The sequence below is a fragment of the Cygnus atratus genome, chromosome Z (assembly GCF_013377495.2).
Source record: "Cygnus atratus isolate AKBS03 ecotype Queensland, Australia chromosome Z, CAtr_DNAZoo_HiC_assembly, whole genome shotgun sequence".
Taxonomy (NCBI): Eukaryota; Metazoa; Chordata; class Aves; order Anseriformes; family Anatidae; genus Cygnus; species Cygnus atratus.
Genome location: NC_066396.1, coordinates 4025096 through 4048987, shown reverse-complemented (window position 1 = coordinate 4048987; position 23892 = coordinate 4025096). Strand labels below are relative to the sequence as shown.

The 23892-nt window shown below is 41.6% G+C and overlaps 1 protein-coding gene across 1 annotated transcript in view; it reads left to right on the top strand.

Moving 5' to 3' along the window:
- SLC14A2 (solute carrier family 14 member 2) overlaps positions 1–23892 on the top strand; it is a 234754-nt gene that overhangs the window by 79063 nt on the left and 131799 nt on the right. Inside the window, exon 2 of the mRNA XM_035559961.2 lies at positions 9756–9861. The gene's annotated coding sequence lies outside the window, so the exon portion shown is untranslated. The remainder of the gene's footprint in view (positions 1–9755; positions 9862–23892) is intronic.

Here is a 23892-nt window from a genome sequence, read left to right as displayed (position 1 = left end):
CCCTTCCAACCTTAGCTATTCCAATTTTGCGATGCAGCATAATTCCTATCTAGGATTAAGCTACCTGAAATTTGCCCAAGGTCCAAAATGTTACTTAGGATTAACCTCTTTAGAGCCCAAATTCAAGTCTTTAGCTTCAAAGACAAACTTCCTTTCAAGAGAATTAAATGTTTCAGAGGTAAAATAAAGATTGATTTTAGGAAGATTTTGCCCTCCCACAAACATTGCCCAATGCTAATTAAATTCTGTATTTGATCTTCAGTCTCTGTTCAGTGATGAACCTGCTGCCATGATAGCCTGACAGTTATTTGGATTTATTACTGTAAGGAAATTTAAAGCTGAGGAGAGATCAAACCAAACTAAGTAAAACAAAAAATAAACGTCAACATTGTATTTTGACTGTGAATTTAAAGCATCAGATGAAAGAGCTCAGATTTGAAGTCTGACTACTCCAGCAAGCACTGATCTGGTGCAACAGAGTAATTCTATAATTACACCTGTGTCTCCTCCACCTTTGATCAGAGAGCAGTGCCTTGGCATTGATTAAAACATACTTCCTGATAATTAAGAGACAGAAACAGAAAGAGTTCAGGGTTTCAGTTGTTTTGTTTTGTTATATTGTTTTGTTTTGTTTGCACAAAACCAAGTTTAGGAGTCCAGAAATTGTTTACACCATAATGCTTCATGGTTCAAGGATCTTAGAGCCAGTACTCAGTGAACTTTCTTCACCCACACGGCACCACTCAAAAGTGCTAAGGATGAGTTAGATTTACATATAAAGTATGCATCCTCAGTACAGATCTGCTTCAGGTCCCCTCAGCAGAGGTTGTTAACAGTGGTGTGTGTTATGGAGCAGGCTTGGGCAAGGGCAACCCCAGCATCTCTGCTTTATGCACCTTTCTGCTGTCTGACCATACTTCCCAGTCCTAGCGGGGTCACTAATCTGCAACGCATAATGGTATGGGGACATCTAATCCTGTTGGCACTGCTGAAACAAGTTCAGGTCATTAAATCCACTGGAGATTTGGTGAAGAGCATTGTGGAGAGCAACATGGGTGATGAATGGATGGGGTGATGGCGTAATTAAATCTGACATATGTTGTTATAAATCAAAACTGACAGAAATCCCAGAATTATTTTAGAACGCTCTGTGCAGTCTGGAATGTCCAAGTCTTTCAAGCTAAACATAAAACCCAAATCCTGACCTTTCTTGTCTTTAATGAGACAGCAACCATATTTTAAATAGCTGAGCTGAGCATGTGATGACTGGGGACAAATCACTTCTTGATCAAGGGCAGCAAGTTATACATTAAAAAGAACAGGTAGATCCAAGTTTTCCCTTTTCTAGGGATGCAGTATAAACCTGTCACCTAAAAAGCTACTCTCATCATTTTGTATATAATGCTGGCACCTGGGCTTATTTCTCTGCTCTCAGAAACATGAAAAGAGGATACTGACCAGACCTTTCAAAAATATTTTAATATAAAGTAAAACAAAATAGAGAAAAAATACCCTAACCCCTTACAAAACTGTTATGTCAAAAAGATAGAAAATCTGGAGTCCTGTGAAATCTGCTAAGGACTTTGCTGATGTTGCTGGTTCTCCCTGGAAGCTGTTCAGTGTGCCTTGAAAACTGGGAGAATAAAATTCATGGGTGGGCAGGCTGTCTGGAAATCAAATCCTGACCTTCTGCCTGCCCTTATTTCCCCACAGTTTTGATTGGAAATAGGATTATTCAGTACTTTCTGGTCTGAGGGCAGGGTTGGACTTGGTGACCTCCAGAGGTCCCTTCCAGCAGAAATTACTGCAAGATTCCACGGTTCCCTCCTAAGCAGTTGTGTGATAGTAAGAAGCATCCATCATACTTGGCCATAATTCAGTCTATGTTTTTTTCTTTTTTCCTAGCCAAAGAACGAACTAAAGAATGATACAATTTTGCAATTAAAATAAGAAGCTTTAAATTGTGTTCTCTCCTTTCTCCCGAGACTACGCAATCTGAGTTGCCACTGACAATATTTCACACTAATACACCACAGGGATTTATTCTTAGAAATTTTTGTTGTTCTAGTTCTACATGTTCCATGAGAAGGAAGGAGTGGCCTCAAAGGAAGAATTTCTGTGTTTTATGAAGTTTTCATCTGCTAAAATGTCCAAGCACTTATTAGAAACATGAGATGAAAATAGGAAGACCTAACAAAAAGATTAATAAAATCAACCCAGCACTGATTTGTACAATATTGGCAATCCTTAAATCAAAAGAATTTCATCAGGATGTATATTCTTTCTTTTAGCTTTTTCAACTAGTTTCCCATAATGGCCAGAAAAGTCATAGTATCTCTTTGTTTTTAAAAATATTTTTGCCGACAAAACAAGAGTGGTTTATGAACGTTATTCTTCTCCACTTAAGTCACAAAGGCCCAACCTGTCACTTTCGGCTAACAAACGAATCATTTTCCTGAGCTGGCAAAAGCTGAATATTTTTTACCAGGCCTGCATGTGCAACTGCCTTACAAAGTACTCAGGATTGGGTATCAGTCAAAACAAGCATATGTGAAAATTTACCATTTTAGCAGATGGAATCAGAACAGCTCAATTGCATACAGTAAAAGCCTTAATATTTCCACAGCTGGAAAGTTTCCTGTGGTCTAAAGGATTGGAGCTTTTGCTTTTGGCGGCAGAAGAACTAAATCAAGCCTTAATTCAGAAAACATTTTGTGTTTAAAATCTGAAGATGCTTTAGAGATTTTCCCCCCAGAAAACAAAACCCAAAGGTTAGGATATTTGGGGAAAAAATGTAACCTTTCTCCTCTGCCCCCTCCATCCTGAAACGAAAGCAGTGATATGGTGAAAGTTCAGTTCTGGCTTCTTTGACTTTTTCTACAATCAGGCTTTGCTTGATGTTGTTCTTCAGCCAGAGATCTCACCTCTTGCTTCTCCTGACCAATGTAATTGTGTTGACAGAAGTCTGCAGTACAGAGAAGATCAACTTCTGAGTTTTATCGTGTTGCTTCTGTGAAGTCCAGTGTAACAGCAGAGTGTTATGAAACCAGCCATTAATATTACACAGTTATGAGTCACTTACTACACAGTGATTTTGTCAAGAGCAAAAACCCTTTCTTGGAAACATTTCTGTTGGAAAGTTAACTATTTCTGACAGCAGGCTCTTAAACTAGAATTGTCTTGTCCGTGAGGAAGTCAAAATCCTTTTATAACAGCATGTAAATTAAAGTGTGTTTGTTCACACATTTCTTGACAGTCAGAACATTTTGAACCAAGTGAAACTTTGCCAGAGCTGAGTTTCAGCATAGCAGTGAAACCTGTTATGAGGCTGAACTAGTGCTGAAGGACATTTCAAAAGGACTGATGCTTCTCCCACACTTGGTGGTGTCAGCACTGACGTGGGTTTTGTCACTGTTGCCTTTGAACTTTTGCCCTGACACAAACCAAGATAAAGGATGGACAAAAACCATTCAGAAACAGGCAGAACCAACTCCTGAAACTTTGCCCTTTGTCTGTGTTTCAGCTAAAGGGTACCACCTGTCTTTAAAAAATGAGGTTCAGTTTTCATTCAGAAGGTGGATGCCTCCTTGCTGAAGTCCAATGTCATATTGTCCTTTCAACAGGATCTTCCTTTGTAGCAATTACTGAAACTGAGAAAATTGCCTTGAAATGTACCTGACACTACCCAGTCCCTCCTATTTGTGTACAGCCTGTACTTTAAGTACAGAGGTGGACAGTCTTGGATTATGGTCCCAACAATTACCATAACAATGCATTGTCTTCTAAAAAAAAAGAAAGTAAAATCATGTTTCCCCAACTTTTATGGCTGGTAGGGCTAGGTGTTGTTCAGAGTACTTGGAACCTCCAGTTGTAGGTTGTATTATTCATGCCCTCTTGTTTCAAATGCAGCATTTTGAGGCAAAGTGACTTTTGGTTCCGTTATCATTGCTTTCTGCAAAGTTGCTGTTGTGCCCTGTAAACTCCCTGGTTGTGCCATCCTTCAGCCAAAACAATTTGTCCCACCAACTCTTTGCTGAAATTGTAATCACAGAATTTCTTGACTAACCTCCGGCTATAATCAGGCAAATAAGTAACCAGTTTTTACAGATGCTATCCATGTATGTGCTCACGCTCTGGTTAGGATACTTAGTTCTTCTAAAACAGAGTAACCAACGAAGCCCCCAGCATGGACCTTTGTGTTTGTTTATAGAGTCCTGAAGTATTTAATCTGATGCACTGAACATTTTATACCATCTATCCAAGTGGACAGTTTCTGTAGATAGCAGCCATGAAAGCTTCAGGAACATTAATCACTTCTCCCTATAGCAGTCCAGCTGACACACTGGGACTCATGACATGAAGATTCAAAGCTCCCCATAGACTCAAACCTTGCTTCTTTGCTCTCCCAGCCATCTAAATCAAGGCGAATGCATGGTCCCAGCTGCATAGGGAAGGTGGTGGCTTTCATCACAAATTGCATGTACGTACATGGGCCAGGTATTCAGATCTCATGTCAATGCCTGCTCAGTACTTCAGTATCTTCAGTACTCATTCTATACTCTGTTCTGCCATCATTTTTTTTATTTAATTGGAAGAAACTAAAGGCAAAACCACAAAAACTGATTTTGAATTTGTTCTTAGCAGAAGGATGCTGAGTGAAACAGCTGAGGAGCTGAGCCCTTGCAGAGTACATTCCCTGCTGAAATGGGACCACCTGCCTTCATCCTAGATTCACTGTGGCCACTCACTGCTTTCCCATCACCTCTTGCTAACAGTGCTAGATATCGGACACCTTCTTAAATTTCCACAGATCTCTTATTTCTTTTCTTTAAAGAAAGCACCCATTGATGCAGGCAGCACTTTTCCCTCTGGCTAGATAACACAGGACACAATGCCAAAGCCTCCGGAGAGCACTGGGCTTGATGGGGAGCTGGTTTGTCGTACAATATTTTAACAGACAAACACGCAAGGAAAACAACAAGGACAGCTACCCTGTGTAATGAAAGCTCAATGATTTAAAAAGCAGCAGTGTGTGTGCGAGGGAAGGGAGGGAGGCTGGGGGATGGGCCAGCAGGTTTCACTTGCCAGACCAGGGGTAACAAAAAAATTATCCTGATCCAATAGACCATGTGAAAGGATATTACCAGGGTATGAAAAAATTCTTTTGGGGGGACAGAACGTATTTCTTCTGCCCTTTTTATAAAGCCCTGTTATTTTGCTGTTCTTTGCTTGCATCTGTTAAATGCTGGAATGTCTGCAGGGACATTTTGAAAAGCTGCACAATGTCAATTAAATTTGCCGAGCAGTATATCTTTTTGGAGTACGTGTGACCTTTTCTGTTTGTCATTTCCTGGGCATCACACCAAGTGATCCTCTTAGGATGCTGGCTTTGTGGAGCAGGCCCACAGCAGCAGGACTGCAGGAACTGCAGGTTTCTGGGACCGCTGCCAACCTCCGGATAATTGCCATCAGCAGGAAAGAGCTAGAAAAGCTTGGCTGAGTCCATCTTTTACAGATAGATTGACCCCTTTCTGCCACTGCAGAATCACAGTCAGAGAGAAACACATCTCCAAAAAGAGAGAGAGGGGAGGGGAGAAGGGGGAAGAGAGGAATGATTACAGCAGGAAAGCTACATCTGATCCGAACAGGGGAGATTTGGAGGTTACACTCACTGCTTACCATCACCAATATTTTTAACATCTTCTGTTTTAAGACAGATGAATCTGAGAATGAAGCTTAAATACTCAGCTCTGTTATAATAAAACTGGTGTTTCTGTGAAAGCAGAGTCAATGTTCTGAGAGCGAGGTGGGAAGGGTGGGAATTTAATACCTTCATGTGATACATCTGTTGGGAAATAACAATTTTAACATATATGCAGCAAGAAAGAGAGAGAGAGAAAGAGAGAGGCAGAGAGAGAGAGAGAGAGAGAGAATGCTTGCTGAAAGCCACTGCAGGTGCTTGGAAAGGAGATGGGGGAGAGCAAAAAAGAGAAAGGAGACATGGCCACAGCTCAGTAGCTGAGCTGAGGTGTTTTGAAAACCAGTGCGAGCCCCAGCTGCACCTTCTGAAAGCAGGCTGTGGAAAGCTGTGCCCTTAATATCCCGATGTCCAGCAAGTGCCTGACTGGGGTAAGTGGTGGTGATGTGGCCAGGCAGTGCTTTCAGCGAGACTTCAGATGCATTGCACTCCCCACACCTCAGTGCTATGCACAGGGTTTAATGTCAGTGAGCACCCACCATGACCACAGCACAGGAGCCCACGAGCTCAGTGCAGGAAGTTCTGGCCACATGCTGGGATTCCCACGCCGAGCCTGAGCAGCATGCCTGGCATGTCTCAGCAGAGCTGGGGCAGGTGATGGTCAAAACCTGGCCAAAATTTCAAGCCTGCCCTAGGCAATCCCAAATGGTGAGGTCCAGGTCCCGTTCTGACTCTGCTAGGAAAACGAAAGAGGTGGTGGGTTGAAGGCGTAAGCAGTTGTCACTCCAGCCCCATTGTGTGTCCTGCAAGGTACGGGCACTGCGATTCTGCCCCTTCTTCGCTCCTTCCACCACTCACTGAGGTGCAGTTCTCATGCAAAAGAGAGGAAAGGTGAGCTACAAAAATGCATAACAATAAGTATGAGCTCTGACAATCAAAAATCTCTATGGAAAGGAAAAAATTAGAGGTCCTGAGACAAAATCTCTCTGTCGTGTGTTTAGGTCAGTACAGTCTATTGATATTAAGCCGTTTGATGCTATAAAAACCATAATACACAAATCCATTCATCAGCAATGCTGCTTTTTTCTCTTTCTTCACACATCATCTATATCTCAGTTGCCAACATAAATAATACTTGGGTTACAGTAACGTCCTGTGGCTCCAGACTGGGGGAGCTTCAATGCATAAGGTGCTGAGCAAACATGTATGGAGGCATAATGCTGTCAAATGTTATCCAGGTCATATAATCAGCAGCTACATTCCTCCCTCTGGAGAACAGGCTCTGTTTGGCAAATGCTTGGCCTGCTTCTGTACGTGACACTCAATGTCAGCGAGTGACATCTCGCAGATGACACGTTATTGGTAGAGCAGGTGCTGGTGGCGAGGGCTATATTTAAAAAGCAGAGGTCTAAAAATGGCTTTGCAAGGCTCCGTGTTTATCAGGTCTCAGGCATTTCCAGAGCAGCTCTGATTCTTTCACAAGACCTTTCCACCTTTGTCCCACCAGAATGAGGAAGCCAAGGGGTGCTTCCCTGGACCACCAGAAGAAAATCCAAGCAATCTGGGATATAGCATCTTCATCACCCATATGAAAGAAGATGTGCATCAGAAGAGTTTCTAGAGCCATAAATTAGAAGGCATTTTTTACAATAAATGAGGCAAATTCCCTGTAAGTTTATCTACCTTCATCAAACCCCAAAGTTACAGTAGACAAGGGCAGATGAACACATCGCCATGAACTAAGCAACAGTGCACACTTTTGCCATACCACCCTGTCTGTGGTAACTCTGTACATAGCCGATAGAGGAAAGCATGAGATAACCTGCTCTGGGACTGGCATGAGGCTGAGCACGTGTATGGTACCCTCTGTAGAATAACTGCATTGCCCTGGGGTCCCTGCTCTGTTTGCCTCTGTCCAGCCAGAATTTTACTCATAAGTCCCCTAGGCTGGTGAATCAGTTTGCCACTCCAGAGGCTCTCAAAATTTAGGGCTGCCCAAATGATGTTCACCCACCAGCACACCATCTGCAATGGCTGGGACTTGATGGCTGCCCTCAAAACTGCACTGCTCTAGGAAGGTCTTTCCAATTATTAAGCTCCAAACCCATATTTGGAGTTTAACTATGGGTTTACACAGAGAACACAAGGCAGAAAAGCAGTTTAGGCCTTTTATTTCGGGCCCAGGATGTAAGTTTTGATTTTTTTTCTGGAGGCTGCCTCCATTTGGTCTACTTGTGGGTGTGTTCTGGGGATAGAAATGGTGATGAGATGCTGGTCTGTTGGCCACAAAAACTGGTGCTGTCCACTCAAATTAATTTGAAAAGCATTGCCAGACCTCAGTTTGTAATATGCTATTCAATTACTCTTTCTGCATGCTGCTTGGAGTAATCCTAGCCTCAGTGTGGTCTCTGGTAAGTATGAGGGAATAAACCTGAAATTTCAGCTCTCTGGAAACCCATTTGTTTATTCCTCAGAATCTGAACAGGTTTTTTCTTGGTGGTGGTTTTTTTTGGTTTGGTTTGGTTGTGGTTTGTTTGTTTGTTTGTTTGTTTTATGTTTTGTTTTGTTTTGTTCTGTTTTGAATTAATATATGTTAAGAAAATATATATTGTGTCTGGAGGAACTGTCAACATCAACAAAAATTCACTTCTGCAAGTGACATGACAAAAAGAAAAGACCTCTCTATTTCATTTGGTTTCTATTTGCCACCCCCACTTACAGCTGAGGGATGTAAATGCTTTGAATAGTCTCACTGAAACTGGGAGGATAACCTACAGGGAGGCAGGTGAGGGAGGACTTTACCAAATCACCCTCCAGCACCAGGTGCTGGAAGGCACAATGTTGGTAGCTGTTGACCCGAAGAAGTTAGGCTCTGCAACTCAGCTTCTTTTCCTCTCTTTCATGTGAAATATTGAAAAATAAGCCAAGACCAACCGACAACTTTTCCCAAACCAACAAAAATAAAACGGCTTGCAGCAGGTGAGGTGCAGCATGCCTGCCTGACTCTGGGGAGGCAGGGGGATGGAAAGCAGCTCAACAGCAGGCAAGAGGTGGGCACTCAGGCAACAGCACCGTGGATGAGGTTCAAGCCCAGAGCAAAGAGGCTTCCATGGGAACGACTGCGATTGTTGACAGTGGAGAAATGTAATTCATGGTTTGCAAAAGCAGCTGCAGGGATGTATGCAAAACCCAGCAAGGAGGTCTGCAGAAAGAGCCAGGACCAGGCACATCAGGAGTCAGAGGTGAAGAGGAATATTTTGTCCTAGGGTCTGGCAGAGTCTTAGGGTGATGCAGTTTGTCACGGACTCTGGCTGGATTGAGAATACACTCCTATGAGACAGTGTCTTAAAGAGTTCTTCTGTTACGAAGAAAGGTTATTATAAAGAAACGTTATGAGACGTGTGACCTATTCTCAAATCTACCTCCATCCTGCTTCCTGTGCCACCACCATTTGTGTCGGACATGGGGATCAAAATACTGTCACAGCCACATACACACAGAGGTTATCCATCTCTCTGACTCAAAGCAGTAAATCCCTGTTAGCTCCCTGGAAACTGCTGAGAAGAGACCTGTGGGTGCACAGGAAACTTTTGATGAGCTTAGATCAAGCTTCAAGGTTACAAGAAAACCAGAAATCAAGCAAGTCATTTGTGGTTATGCAGCATAAATGTCAACTATGTTAAATCTCTCTTCTGTTTTGGGGTCATCCCCCCACTCTCATATAGTTATTAAAACAGAATCAAGAATTAAATTAAGAATTTATTAATTCCTTAAATTAACTTACAGAATACCAAAATGCTATTTTCTCACTCTGCCTGGGTTAGGTGTGAAGATCTTACCTTCTTGTTCTCAGCTATAGATGTACCTCCTCTTCTCACAAAATAAACAAACAAACCAAAACCCACTTACTCCCTTTCTCCTGTTTAAATTTCTCTGTGATTTAGGAGAGGCAAATAATGATTTTCTGCAAAAGCCGGAAATAAATTATAGCCAAAATGGCAAAAGCAAAATATTTCTCCTCTAAACATGTTGTTTTTTACTTTGTATGTCTTGGCAGCCTAACCATCTGAAAACACCCACCTGAATTCTCTGCACTCAACAGAGCAGCCCAAGGATAAACCCTCCAGTAAATCCTATGTGACTGAAGCTGTAGGAACCTGACTGTGAGTAAAAACATTTCAAATATGATTGCTATACCTGTTAGTAACCAAAGAGTCCTTTTGGAGCAAATAACTTTCTTGGAAACATCTGAATCCAATCATCTAAAGCTGAAAGCCCGCGTCTATGTTATACCAGTGTACGAGTCTCTACATGGTCCATTCCCTGCCTGAAAAGACGAGTTTACTTTGTCCATCTATCATTCAAATGGTAATGAGTTAAATCAATTCCACCTCACTTCTGAGCTTCAGAGCAAGCCTGGGTTTGTTTATTCATTTAAAGACACAGGAAAAAGTTTGACATTGCTGAGCATGTCCCAGATTTATGGAAAATAAAACTGTACTAATCTAGTGCATTTATTAGCTTTTCTGTCAGATGCCTCCATGAGTATCCAGAGATGTGAGTTTGCCCTGCAGTTCTGTTCTGACTGGAACAGCATCTCCTGAAATGTAAATGTTATGTTAAGGTCATATGCTGATGAAAACCACTGTTTTGCCAAACTAATTTCTTGGTCATTTGACAAAGCAGCTGTTGTGCAGTTACATGGCACAAAGAAAGCTATTAAAGATAGATGAGTTACTTGTTTGATTTGGCATATATTATACTGCTTCCAAAGGTAAAAATTAAGACAGATGATTATATTTCTTGATTTAACTGAATAAATAAATGACCTCTCACAAATACATATACCAGAACGATATTTCTAAATGAAGTTGTTCACCTACACCTTATGTAGTCCTGTGCAGTTCTGTGCATGTATCTTAATAGAACAAAGCAAATATCCTAAAGCCAGATATAATTAATTTGTATCACCATAGATGGGTATTGAGAAAAGTTCCTGATTCAGGGGAAAACGCAGAGATTAGCCAATTGGGTTTGTCATGTGACAGTAAGCTCTGCAGCTAGTGTGCATTAACAAAAATAAAAATTACAAGATTTAGGTAATCAACAGCTGCTGTCAGCTGGTACAGTACCACATCAGTGCCTCCAAGGTCTGTAAAGATTGTTTTTTACCATCTGGAGGATATCTAGCATTGGCCAATGTCAGAAGCGCAGTACTGGAGACTTCTGCTGCTGCTTTGGCAAGCCTGTACGAACACTCACTTGTAGGAGTGGGGAACATGCAGCGTGGAGTCAAGAAACATGATCCCACGACATGCTTTAGGAGGTGGTGCTGTCATAGCTAGTCATTCCAGGGCTTTTTAGTGTGTGAGAGAGTGCTGACAGGGGAATCATGCTGCAAGGATGTAAGTTTTGGGTTACACAATGCTCCATGTCCAGGAAGAGCTGGAAGATGTGCTGGAGTTGTAGCAGGGTTTGGCCTCCACATTTAGGCTCTGAGCAGCAGGTTCTGGAGGCAGAGATGTTCCTGGGAACTGAACATCTGGTGATGGATGGGGAAGGAAATTCTGCCCTGCACTTCATTTGACTTTCATCTTGCAAGGAGAAAGATCACATATTCTCAAAGAAAAAAAAAAAGTCACCAGTATTTTATCTCACTGGAAATTTTTGTACTTGAGAAATACTCTCTGTACTTTGTAACAGAAAATCTCTAGGAAACTAGAGATCTCTTCTGTTTTCTCTTCTCCCTTCCTAGCCATGATGTTCAGAGTAGCTCCAAGTGAGGGAGGTACTTTAGCATTGAGGACAGGACTTCAGTTGGGCAGTACCTCCACCATTCACTTACACATTAACCCTCACATAACCAAGGAGGTAGGAAAATTGTCCTGGTGAGAAATAAGCATGAGCAATAAAGAAGCACTAGCTCTCAGATCAGAAATCTAACACCAACCTAACAAAAGATACATTTCCTGAAAAAGTTATATAGTAGATTGGCAAGTGATCTATCCTTCCTGTTTACTGATAATGTAGATGGATCACATCTCAAAATTAAGTTTCCAGAATAAAATCTGGGATCAAAAAGACCTTATCATATATGTTAAAGAGGAGGAGATGTGAGTGTGAAGCATCTTATGTTTAGTGACTGCACCATCCATTTCAAGGGCATGTGTTCCACCCAGACAACTGCAGAGAAGGTTGTATTTCCCCTGCTTTGGGAAGGCTTTGGGACAAAAAAGACCTTTCCTTACAGGCATTGCATGGGGACTTCATTTGTTCTATGAAAATTTTGCCTTGATAAACCTTTCTGTTTTCTTGTGACTTTTATACTAGTCTACTGAGAAACCTCAGGAATAGCAAATCATCTTGTTTTGCGCCTCAGTTTCCTAAAACAGAATTGTTTGTCTGTGCTTCCTCAAAAGCATTTTTGTTGTTTACCAACAAAGGCTATTTATTAGCATCTTATAGCTCCAACTGTCAGCCCATTGAGTTCATTTTCTGCAGTCTCCATGGGATGGAAACAGCCTTGCAAAGCATTGCCTGTGCACACTGCTGGTTGCAGTGGTTCTTTACCTGTGTAGAAACCTCTGTCACGATGAGCACATATTGCAGTTTGTGCATCTCTTTTTATAAAACTCAATTCACATGCTGAGGTTTCCTGCTCTTGCAATTAACTTCTTTGGATTAGCTATGATACCTCCCTGTAACACATAATTCTGGTGAAACTTGTTAGCTCTCCTTAAAATAAGTAAACACATAAATAATCAGGCTGGAATTCATTGCTGAAAATGAGTAACAGCCAAGCAGAAAAATCAGCAATAAAACATCTGATCTTGGAGGTCTTTTCTCACCTTAATGATTCTATGATCTATGTTGTAAAACATCAATATTTGCAATAAACCATTAATTGAGAGGTGTCATGGTAAAGTAGCTTCTTCCAAACATGAAATACCATATCCTCATGACAAAAACAATGAAAGACGCAAGCTGAGCTCACCAGTAATTCAAGGCACCTGCAGAAGCTCCTTGAACCACCGCACCTTGTCCCTGCTTAATGTAATTCCACTTTGGGCAGACTATATTCCTCCCCAAGAGCTCAAGGCATGGAAAGGAGACACCATAAAAGGAGCAGGGTAAAGCAATAAGGCTTACTTGCCTCTATGCTGTGCACAAAGACTTTACGCCACACTTCTGGCCCAGAACATCTATTTAACATCCAGCTGTCCTTTAGGTGTGAAAAACGAATGATATGGAACTCCTTGTTCTCGGTGCCTGGGTCTAATTCCTCCACTCTTCCAGCGTCTACTCTGCTTATATTTCCATTGCTGTATAAAGCTCTACTCTTCACCATCCCTATGATTCAGTGATTTTAAAGCCAAAGAATCATTTCACTTAGATCATCTATGTCACAGGTTGTTAAGTTTCACCCAGTCATCCCCAGGATTGATCCTGGCAATTGACGTTCAGAGAAAATTGTCTTCCAGAGAGACACCCAGCTGTGATTTACTGGAACTGAGAAGCAGAGAACCCATGGCTTTCTTTAGCAGTTTGTTCTGGCTTGTAATCCTCCTCAGCGGAAAGTTAATCTTATTCTAAATCACACTGGTTCCTCTCATGCCTTCCTCTATCTGATTAAAGAGCCCTTTTCCAACTAGGTTCTCCCTGCACAAATATTTCTGCAGTAGTCAAATTACCTCTCCATCTTCTCCTTGCCCAAATAAGCAGGATGAGCTTGAAAAGTCTTTCATTCTCAGGAATTTCCCCTAGTCTTGTCTGGCTCTTTGCTACAATTTCTCTATGTTTTGTTTTGTTTTGTTTTTTTATATTCTTGAAAGCAAGCAAACAGGGATGCAGCACTACGATTTCACTCACCTTGATTTTGTACACAGGTGCAGCGCTGCAATCAGATCCTATTGAAATGGGAATATGCATATAAGAAAGGTTTATGAGTTTCAACACGAAAGGCCTTGATGTGTAGTATATGGAGCACATGCACATAGAGCACATATACATATAGAGAAATACATGTAGGTGTAGACGTGCCTTTGATCTGTGGGCTATCAGCCATAGAGGTAATTATTTTGTAGTGGTGCAGATTATGTCCTGGGGTAGTTTTAGCTGACTACTGAAGAACAGAAGGAAAGAAGTCAGAAGCAGGATGTGTCAGAAGCAACAGATGAATAAGGGTCTTGCATAAGTGGGGAGAGTAAAATAAGCATGACCACTAATAAGAAGTTAGCTTGCCTTGTCTAGACAAGGGTAGATGTAAATGAATGTTCAGCTCTTAGTGGAGACCTCCTGCCCTGAACTCGTGTCCATACAGAAGTTCCTGTCTGCTCCAAGATATTTGCTGAAAAATTGGTCTCTGGATCACAGGCACTTGGATAAAACTCAATCCTGATCAGACAGGGCTCCTTACTATTACCTACAGCATGAACTTCAACTTCATAAATTGTGTCATCTGTACCTTGTAAGCAATGTCATTCATACTCCTCCATTTAGAAATTCATCATGTCACACTTATATCACATTGCGTTTTCACTGACTGTATCACTTAGTCAAGACTTTAATTAAAATACTTTCATATGTATTACTACGAAAGCATAGCTTCTTTGGCATGAGCTCCTTCCTTCTTGTTTCCCAGCTCTGTCTGGGGGACAACAGCCTTCACAAGACACAGCAAGGCTCTCTGGATACTCCTGATGGTGGGGGGCTAAAACCTACCCCTCAGACCGAGGCCACTCTTGCCACTCACATCAGTCACCTCTTTCCATTCAGAGGTCCTGGAACAACCAGGAACAGTGTGTCTCAGCACGGCATGAAGCTCAGGCTGGGTTACTCACCCATCATGACCTCCTGCACACACACCCCTCATGTTCCTTGCCTGCAGAAGGCTGCCCCTTCACTACAGATGAAGTTTCATAACTGTAGGATAAGAAAAAAATGTGCATTCTGTGTTCCTACATGGAAAGCACCACAGTTGGCTGTAGTAAAACACGTTTTGCCTGAACAAGCCAAGCTTCACCAGTGATCTAGATTACACTGTCCCTGCAGTTATTTATACCTCTACCAATCTTCATCAGCTGCAAATTCTATCAGTGGTGACTTTATATCTAATTCTGGATTACTGATGAAAACTTCCAGTAGCCCCAAGCACAGGTCTGATTCTTTGGAGGGACTGCTCAGAATGCCCCTCGTTAATGATGATTTATCTGAATTTCCTGACCTGACATTTACCCTTTTGTCAAGTGATATCATACTATGTGGCTTTTTTTTCCTTCTCTTGCCTTTTCCTTTGAAAAATAAAACCATGATATTCAGCAATGTTCTTTTCTACAACAGCTTGCTGGCAGCTCTGCTAGCAGCAGTGGGTTTTTATTCGAGAGAAAGCATGTGATTATGTAGAGCCACAATATAAATTTAAAGGTAGAGGCCATTTCCTATGTTCCAACATAAATACAATCCATGAGACTAAAATGTAAACACACACACACACATATATAAGCTAGTTCATAAAATCTTGTCGATTTCTTTTACAAGTTTTGGATATAAGATGCAGATGGGTTTGGGGTTTACGTTTGTCTTATTTTTTAGTACTGTTCTTAAATCAAAGGATTTTTCCTGGCTATTTGTTTTGCCTTAGCACTGTGATGTTAAATGTTTCAGTCAAGTAAAAAGATTTAACATTGCCCAAAAAATACCCAATATACTGAACTACAGAAACAGCCAGGCATTGTAGCCATTCCCCAAATAGGGTGTTAGGATTTGGCTATCAACCTAATCTGTTTAGTATGGTTTGGGTTTATGCAGTGGGCCATGGTGGTTAATGTTTAGTGAGCTGAAACAAGGATGGAAGAAAATGATAATGGAAAAGCTTGGTTTGAAATACAGCTCTTCGTAGATGGCTATAAGGGGAATGATTGGGCTCATGGTGTGTATCATATTTTGGCTAAGCTGGGCTTTGAAAGCCTTTGAGCTGAGATAAGCATGATCATCCAAGCAGAGCTTTTTAGCTCAATACACTCCTAATGTTGGAATATTGGCATCAGGTGGTGACAGCTGCAAAAGACAGAGGGGAAGAAAGCCGTAGCATTAAGTCTTTGTTACATGGAACAGCAGCACAGGAGAGGCAGCGTTACCTAAATTAGCCTTGTGTGATTTGGGGAGAAGGACCATGATGGCATGGTTCAATTCTGACCATGAGTCCTGAGCACCAGCACCCTCTCCCTCTTCTCAGCCACAGGTTCTCACCTGCTGCCTTCCAGCAGAAATGGAAATTATAGTCTATTTTTTCCCCATCCATCTTTCAGAGCAAGACAGGGTTGTGTCTCCATCATGCTGAGACATTAACTTTGGGCACTGAAAGCAATGTGGTCAAGGCAATATGGTGATACGTGCAGACTAATTTACTCTGGGCCACTAATTAACCAAGATTCAGCTGACAGTTCTGTGGTTAGCTTGATTACTCCCTGTGCCAGCCTCCAAATGACCCATATGTAGGCAGGTCCTAGGAAACAGCACACCAGTTTTTGTCATGCTCATAAAGCCTCTAAGAGCAAAAGGCCTTTATCAGTCTTCTTCTAGGCAACCTGTGGAAGCCTTCTCTCTAGTCTCAATGTATAAACAATGGTGTTTTCTGGATACCTCCAAAGGCTTGTTTGTGGGGGGTGGAATCTGAATCATTCAGGCTGTGTGGCAAGGGTGGGACCAACCCCAACATGTGGTAGGAGGCTCACGGGCTGGGTTTGAGCTGGGATGAACTCCCTCCAGCCAGCTCTCAGATTCAGGGATGAGCTGGGAGAGGTTGAAAAAATCAGCCTTGTGAAATCAGCATATAATATTTGGGAGGAGAAACAAACATAAAATCCCTTTTTCAGTTACTTTCAGGGCAAACTGGCTACTAAAGAAATAAAGTTATTTTATTCTGACCCTACCTTCATGCAAAGGTTTTTCCACAGACTGTTTTTTGTTGGAGGGAGGACCTCAGGGGAAAACACCTGAGAAAATGGAAGAATCACTTCCTCTGCCTCCATCTTGTGTACCAGGACTTGTGTGCTAAATCCCCTCCAAGCACAGCAGAACAGGTTTCAGGGCCCTGGAGAAAAAAAATATTTTTAACTCAGTCAGTGCCCACTCACCATAGCCTATTCATATGTGCTTTTCATCTGGCACCTGGAACACTGATCAGGGAGGTGGAAGGTTTTGAATAATATCCTTAGTTAATAGTCTAACAAAGACCTGATGTGCTAAACCTGAGGTAACACCTCAGGATTTTTTCAAGGTACTGATGAATGTTGAATCCCACACGTGCCTGTGCTTTTATTTATTTAACAAGCTTTGTCATCCCTTTGTCGTGGTGCGAGTATGCAAAGTTTTCCCTTCTTCATTTAATCATAAAGCCTCCTTCCACTCTAGAAACTACTTGGAGAACTGTCATTAAAGAGCAGTGCCCAGTGGGGCACAGCTCCCACCTCGTTCAGATGCCCTCTCTACCTCCCCTTCCTTATTCCCTCTGACAGCATTTGTCTACGTCAAAAGCCCATGTTTTAGCTACACAATTTCCTTTCAACTTGAATACTTCTGTGCATGGACCACTTTGCTTTTATAAAGATTTGCAATTTAGTCTTGAAGTCACTGAGGAATGTCATCGGCATCTTGACTGCCACGTCCCCCCTCCATGCCAGCAGCCTGTCGCACATTTCTTGATGTTCTGGGCTCCTGCTCTTGGGGGAACCCATTAGCATTTGCACTTCCATGCAGTTTTCTCCTCCCCCATTAATAATTATCCAGGGAGGCGATAATTAAAATAGGTTCTGAGGCTATGTAAGACCTCTGTCCATTTTCCCTACTTAAGGAGCCAAATGAGAACTTTAATGTAGATTTGGAGAAAACTCCTGAAGGGTTTTGCACCTTTGCCATGTTCTTGTTGTCATTAAGCACAATCTAATCCTCCATTTCATTTCATCAACCTGAACAGGGGCAAATTGTCAAATATGACTCCAACAGAGCACTAGTAAAATTTCCCTAGACACCCAACAAAGCTCTATCAATAGAAAACAGACAATTTCATGGAGATGGACAAGAAATAGAGTCTGGTTAGCAATTTTCCTGCATGAACTTATCTAAATCACTGAGTCTCTGTATCTTGATTTTCTCATGTAAAACAAAAAAAGCCCACTTTAATCCAGTCTCTGAATAGTGAGATTTTCAGCAGAGATGTGGCCTCGTCCAATGCATTTGTCCTTTGCTGCAAACACCTGACACCAACACCAAGAAACCCAGCTCTATAACCTGGCCCATTTGACTGTGCAAGGCAGGAATGCATGCGGACTAACAAGCTGGATAAGATGTATTTCAGCAAGACTCACTGGTTTGAGAGCCATCGTGGCAAGGCTCCTCATTGCATGGTGTCAGCACACCCGCTGTGATCCCAGTGCTAGATATTGTTGGAAAATACTGGTAGTCAGTGCTACTAGTACATGAGCCATGCTGTAAAAGTAGGGGAAGTCTCATGAAATTTTAGGAAGAGCATTTAAATGCATTCTCCAAGAGCTTCACAGTCTGTCCTCTTCTAAATTTAATATGAAATGACTTGTGCCAGGTTTGTGCTACCAATTGCTCTCTTGCTGAGTGCCTGGAATCTGCAAGGGGAGGAAGGGGGCACATGCAATACTGTGCATAGCCTGGGCCCTGGATTTGAAAATTTTGGCCTGCCTCCCTTAACAGCTGTCATTCAATTCGCCTGGAAAAAAAAATAAATAAAGAGCAAATGAAGCAATGGAAAATAAATATGCCTCCCATTTTTCATAACTCAATGTTTTTTAACTAAACCCTGTATTATTCATATGCTGTATATTTTATTACTGTTAGTTTCAAAGCTGTTGGAAATCACAGATCAGTTCCTCAACCACAATGTCTTTATTATGCATACATAAATCATGCATGGAAGGGCCCTGACAGTTGACGATGTAAACTCTCAGGAAGCAAAGCCCCTAAGCCATGTAAAAAATGTATGTCACACGCAAAGAAGGATGTCATCTCTATTTCCTTTTTATGGATATTCTCGTCTTGTCATTATAGAGGAAGATTTTTTTCCCTTTATTTCCTATTTAAATGTAGTTAGTGCAGAGGTAATTTGCAATGGTATTTCAGTGAGACAAATGGAGTACACTTTCCCACATCTGCCTGCATCTTCAAGGATGAGCATGTTGTAATTATACTGTTCCAGTTTCATTAACAGCTCTGCTGTGCCCAATATGGTTCATAAGTAATCTGGTAAAATGCAGGACAAAGTTCAATGAATTGTCAGGAGCATTTGGGTGATATAGGACTCATGCAAATTACATTAGAATTGGGTTGTTTTGAAGCCATAAGCTGGTTGCAAGAGTTGGTCAGATTTCTTTAGAGTAGAAAAACCTAAAGCCAAGTCTTTTTCATTGCTCTACAGCTGAAAATAAAAAAGGTATGCTAAAAAGTGGACTCAAGTAAGAATGCTAAAGAATTAAAAGCAGCTGAATGTGCATTTGACATTTTCAGTTTCTCAATCAAAGGTGGTTTTCTTTTCACCTGCATGATTTTGTTTGTTTCTTGAGGGGCAGTTCACTGCATTTATTTCTTTAAGAACATTGTTTTAATGGAAATTTCTTATTTTTTGGTCAGAAAGTAAATTATAACCCTCCAAACAGGAAATGGGAGAAAGCATGCTTAATAAGAGCACTGGACTATAAACTTTTCTCTATACAACGTGGGTTAAGGGATAACTCTGTGACAAACCAAAAAATGACTCCTTTCAGCTACAAACATGTATACACTGAGCTTTCAAAAACAGGGCCCTATGGACATTTGCGGTAAAGCCCCCATTTTGTCACCTGAAGAGCAGTGAGCATCAGCAGCTACCCATCCTTACTGCTATATTTACTGAGGTCAGATGTGCCAAGCAGTGTAGCTGTTGTCCTGCATGCTGTCACTGTCCACTGAAAAGGTGCCTCCTAACTGACTATGAAAAAAATGAACTTTTTTTCTCAAACAGCACATCATCTTTAAGCTGGTCTTCTTGCCTATCCTCCTCTGTTCACATTCATCTTCCAGATTTACTGCTATGTGTTGTTCCCCATTTGCTGAGCAACTAAGACTAATTTGCTCTAGCTACAGGATAATACAGACACAAACACACCACAAAGAGGGGAAAAATTCATTCTTCCTCCTTTGTTCCCTCTTGACTGCTTGTGCTAGCACTGCTGATACCTCCTCCATGGTTCCTCCTCTGCTCCAGTGACTGGTGGTCACAATAAGGGACTCATCAGAGCAAACTGCCTTCAGCTTCCTTTGACATCAGCTGAGCAAAACAGCTCCGGATAGGCCTTGATTCATCTCACATATTTTAGGCCTTTATTTCTGATGAAGTCCTTGTCCCTCTGCACTGGCTGGAGAGGACCCAAAAGCAGCAGCTCAGCTCCAGACACTTGCGTTTGCTCGGAGAAATCCCAACCACTGTGTCTAAGCTCATCAATCCCCTTTTTGCCATGTACATCTTGGGATACCATTAAAAGGAATGAAGAGCAGCAAGTGAACAGGAAGCACACACACAAAAAAGAGCAGCATATATATAATTCTGTCTGTAGGGGAAATTCAGTACCAACTGAGATGTTTGTTACTGCTTTTATCCTCTTGCCTATGCAAATTACTGGGGATCAGAGTTAAATGCAAATGTATTAATAGGCAACCTGAAAATGGGTCCTCTTTCATACAGTAGTTCTGCTCTCCTCCTTTGGAAAGACACCTGTGGATACATTTTCATTAATAATTTCACCCTATTTCTTCTCTGATGTAAATTTACAAGCAAGAAGCAGGAAAACTGCCAAATCAAATATCGCAGCCTGACTAGTGAGGCAATTAGCATAGGATGCATAAGAAAGAAGAATCCCAAGAAGCAAAGCTAGAAGTACATCTATCTATTTGTGGCAGTATTTGGGGGAAGTTTCAATTCACTGAGGATCAGCTGTGTTTGCATTTTGCTCTTTCCTTCTCTTGCATCGTGAATCTCTCCTAGGAATGCCCTTTTTCCATGAGCTTTCTCACTGATGAAGTAGCTGCAGGAAAGAGGAAAGAAAAGCAACTTAAAAATAGATAAGCTGCTTATCTCTTTAGCTGACTTGAGTTTGCTGCTGGTGTGGAGGAGGATGCTATCAAAAACAGAAATTTAGAAGTTTGTAATGCTGGAAAAGTTTCTAGATGTGCATCACCAGTACATAACTCATGCTGCATGTTATGCCCTAAGTTGCAATTAATCACTGCTAGAGATAAGATTAATCCAGGTACATTGGATTTTGTTTTCCAAAAGTTAATCATGGTTTTTAGCCTGAGAAAACAGAGCTTGTGTGATCATGCTTTGTGCCTGTCCAGCTATCTGTCAGTCTTTTTCAATAACATGTAAGCCCACTGATCAACTTTGACAGAAGGGTAGAGGTCTCAAAGATATTAAATTCCAATGCATTTCATGAAAATCAGTAGCTTTTCAGTTCAGTTTTAGCTGCCAGCTGGCCTTTAAGCATGAGACTACCGGTCAGTAATCAGCATATGCATTTCTAAGAACCACAAGTGGTGCTTCTTGCTAATTGGGACTTAGACAAAGGCTCAGAGAGTGCCCAAGAGGACAGAAATTGGGACAGAAATGTGCATGGGAACCGAATCCCCTAGGTAGTACCTGGGGGATAGAAACAGGTCTGAAAGCTGAGGTCATCACAATGCCATGAAATAAAAACAGGAAAAAAATCCAGAAAATAAATGAACAGTTATTAATTCTTCAGCTCACCCAGCAATGACTTTTTTTTCTAAGGCATTTTATTCCAGTCCTGTGACTATTAAAGGAAAAATTTCCATTGAATTCTGGGTGAACTTCTAGGGTATGAGTAGGCCTGGGGAAAGGTTTAGGAAAACAGCAATCTTTCATAAACAAGAGGTCTGAGAGATGCTCAGTGCTCACATTTTGATTTGGTTTCTTGTACAAACAGAAGGTTATTTGAAAAAGAAGGTTGTCTTTGGACTTCAACAGGAAAGAAAATACTATATGTGGAGAAGATGGAGTAGATTGTCACAGCCAAATTTAAATAACAAATATAGCATTTTAATGGTCCTTAATTTAAATATGGTCTTTGATCTGGTAGCTTTCTATATTTTGCTATGATTTTTTAAAAGAAAATCAACCTTAGAAGACAAAAGACCACTTACTGTGTTTTGAATAGAGATGAGATCCAACACTAACCTATTGCCTTCCAAGATCAACTATATTGTTTGTATGTCCAGTAACACAGAATCAGCCTAAATCTTCCACTTCTGCTGGGCCATTCTTAGTGGTTTCCTTGTAAAATTCCCATTTCTTCTGTTCTTGACAGCAGACCCACCTCCTCGCAGATGCTCTTGGAAGTGAGCTGAGCCCACCTTGCTCCTTCTCACCATGAATCTTGAATTCTTTCCTACACCACTTTACAGACTGGTGGCTAAAGCTGTTTCCTGAGAGGCCAGAAACAGGGACTTGACACCCTCATAGAGGGGAAGGTTTGGGTGTGGATATCCCCTCCATGCATGAGTGTTGTTTTATGAAAAAAGGGTTTCCCTTCTGGTGTTTTAAACAATGTGAAGTCAAAACCACCAGCCTCAGAGGTAAGCTGAGAAAATCCATTGGATCACAGTTCTCAAGGGAGAAAACTGAAGTCATTGTTGATTTCTGGAAATTTATTGGGAGTGAGAAAATACTTTAGGCAACTGGAAAAACTAAGCATAAAAACCTGAGGTGCCCTTGAAATCTCACTGCCTGTGGGGCAGTTGAATCAGCATCACAACATCTGAACATCACAACATCACAACATCACAACAGCTGAATCAGCATCACAATTTTGGATTTAGGCACCTAAAAATCATACTTGAAGCACCTCCAGCTTTTTCCAGGCTCTGGCCTTTCCATGCTGTGACAGCAGAGGTTGCTGCAGTCCATTTGTCGTGCTCCACACACCTGCACCGAGGCAGCACAGAGGAGCTCCTGGGCCACAAATCCTCCTGCTCCTGGGCTTGCTGAACACTGCCTTCCTTGTGCAAAGGGGAGTCTGAACTGAGACAATCTGAGATCCCCCAGAACCTCCCAGATCCTCATTCTGTCCCATAGCAGCCTCTCCCCTGGTTCTAGACTCTGGTTTCTATTCAGGAAGCATTCATCACTGTGCTATGATTCATGGGTATTAAGGTCAGAAGAGACCAACAAGATCACCCAGTCCAACCTCCTGTGCAGTGCAGACCATACATTTCACCCACCTAGCTCAACAAATCAGGGCTGTGAAGCTGTGCTGTATTTACTGCAAGGGAAAGGTGTCAGGGTGATAGTGTTGGCTATTGAAAATCTCTGCTCATCCACTCAGCACTGCAGAGAGAGCTCTCTCCCAGCTCTACCCCTTGTCCTAGTTATCTCAGATAATAAGATTTGGTTGCTGTCAACTTGATAAGTCTTTAAAAAGAAAGAAGGTTTTGTCACCACTCATTAATCACCTGAGCCATAAATTTCTCATCTAGACTTTATTTTATTTTCACATTTTCATGTCCTTTGTCATGCTGGAGGCTATTGCATGTGCAAATTCAGGCCCAAATGTAGTATTAGTATTGCTTCTTTTATGCCAACTTTCCTTTAAAAGTCTTATACTGAAATTTTGGAAATACTAGTGTACCTTAAAATTTGATCCACTCTATGGACAGTTAATTTTTCAAGGTACTCTCAGTCATGTACTTTCCTCTTCCTACACTGTAAATACACCAGTTCTCCAATAGTTCTTGAGTCTTGTCCTAAAACATTTTCCTGTCTCTATGTTGAAATTTTGTTCTTAAAGAATCCTTGTTCTCACAATTCAGTAGAGGGACTTGACATTGGGCAACAGGAAGGCTTTGAAGCTGTCTGTTCAGACTCACTGGTGTGCTATTTGGTGTGCCTAAAGTTGGCACACCCCTGTGAGTTTATGTCTGCTTCACACCATTGCAACCAGCTCATCAGAGAGGATGCAGCCCCGAAAAACGTGCGTAACTCTTTGCATGACTGCACTGTAAATAAGGTGTAATTGCAGCTCATGTAAATATATCCTCACTCCCTTCAAATCAGCTCATTTGAGTATTGATAGCAGAGCAGACAGCAAGCTCAGCCTTTGTCCAAAATGCTGGGT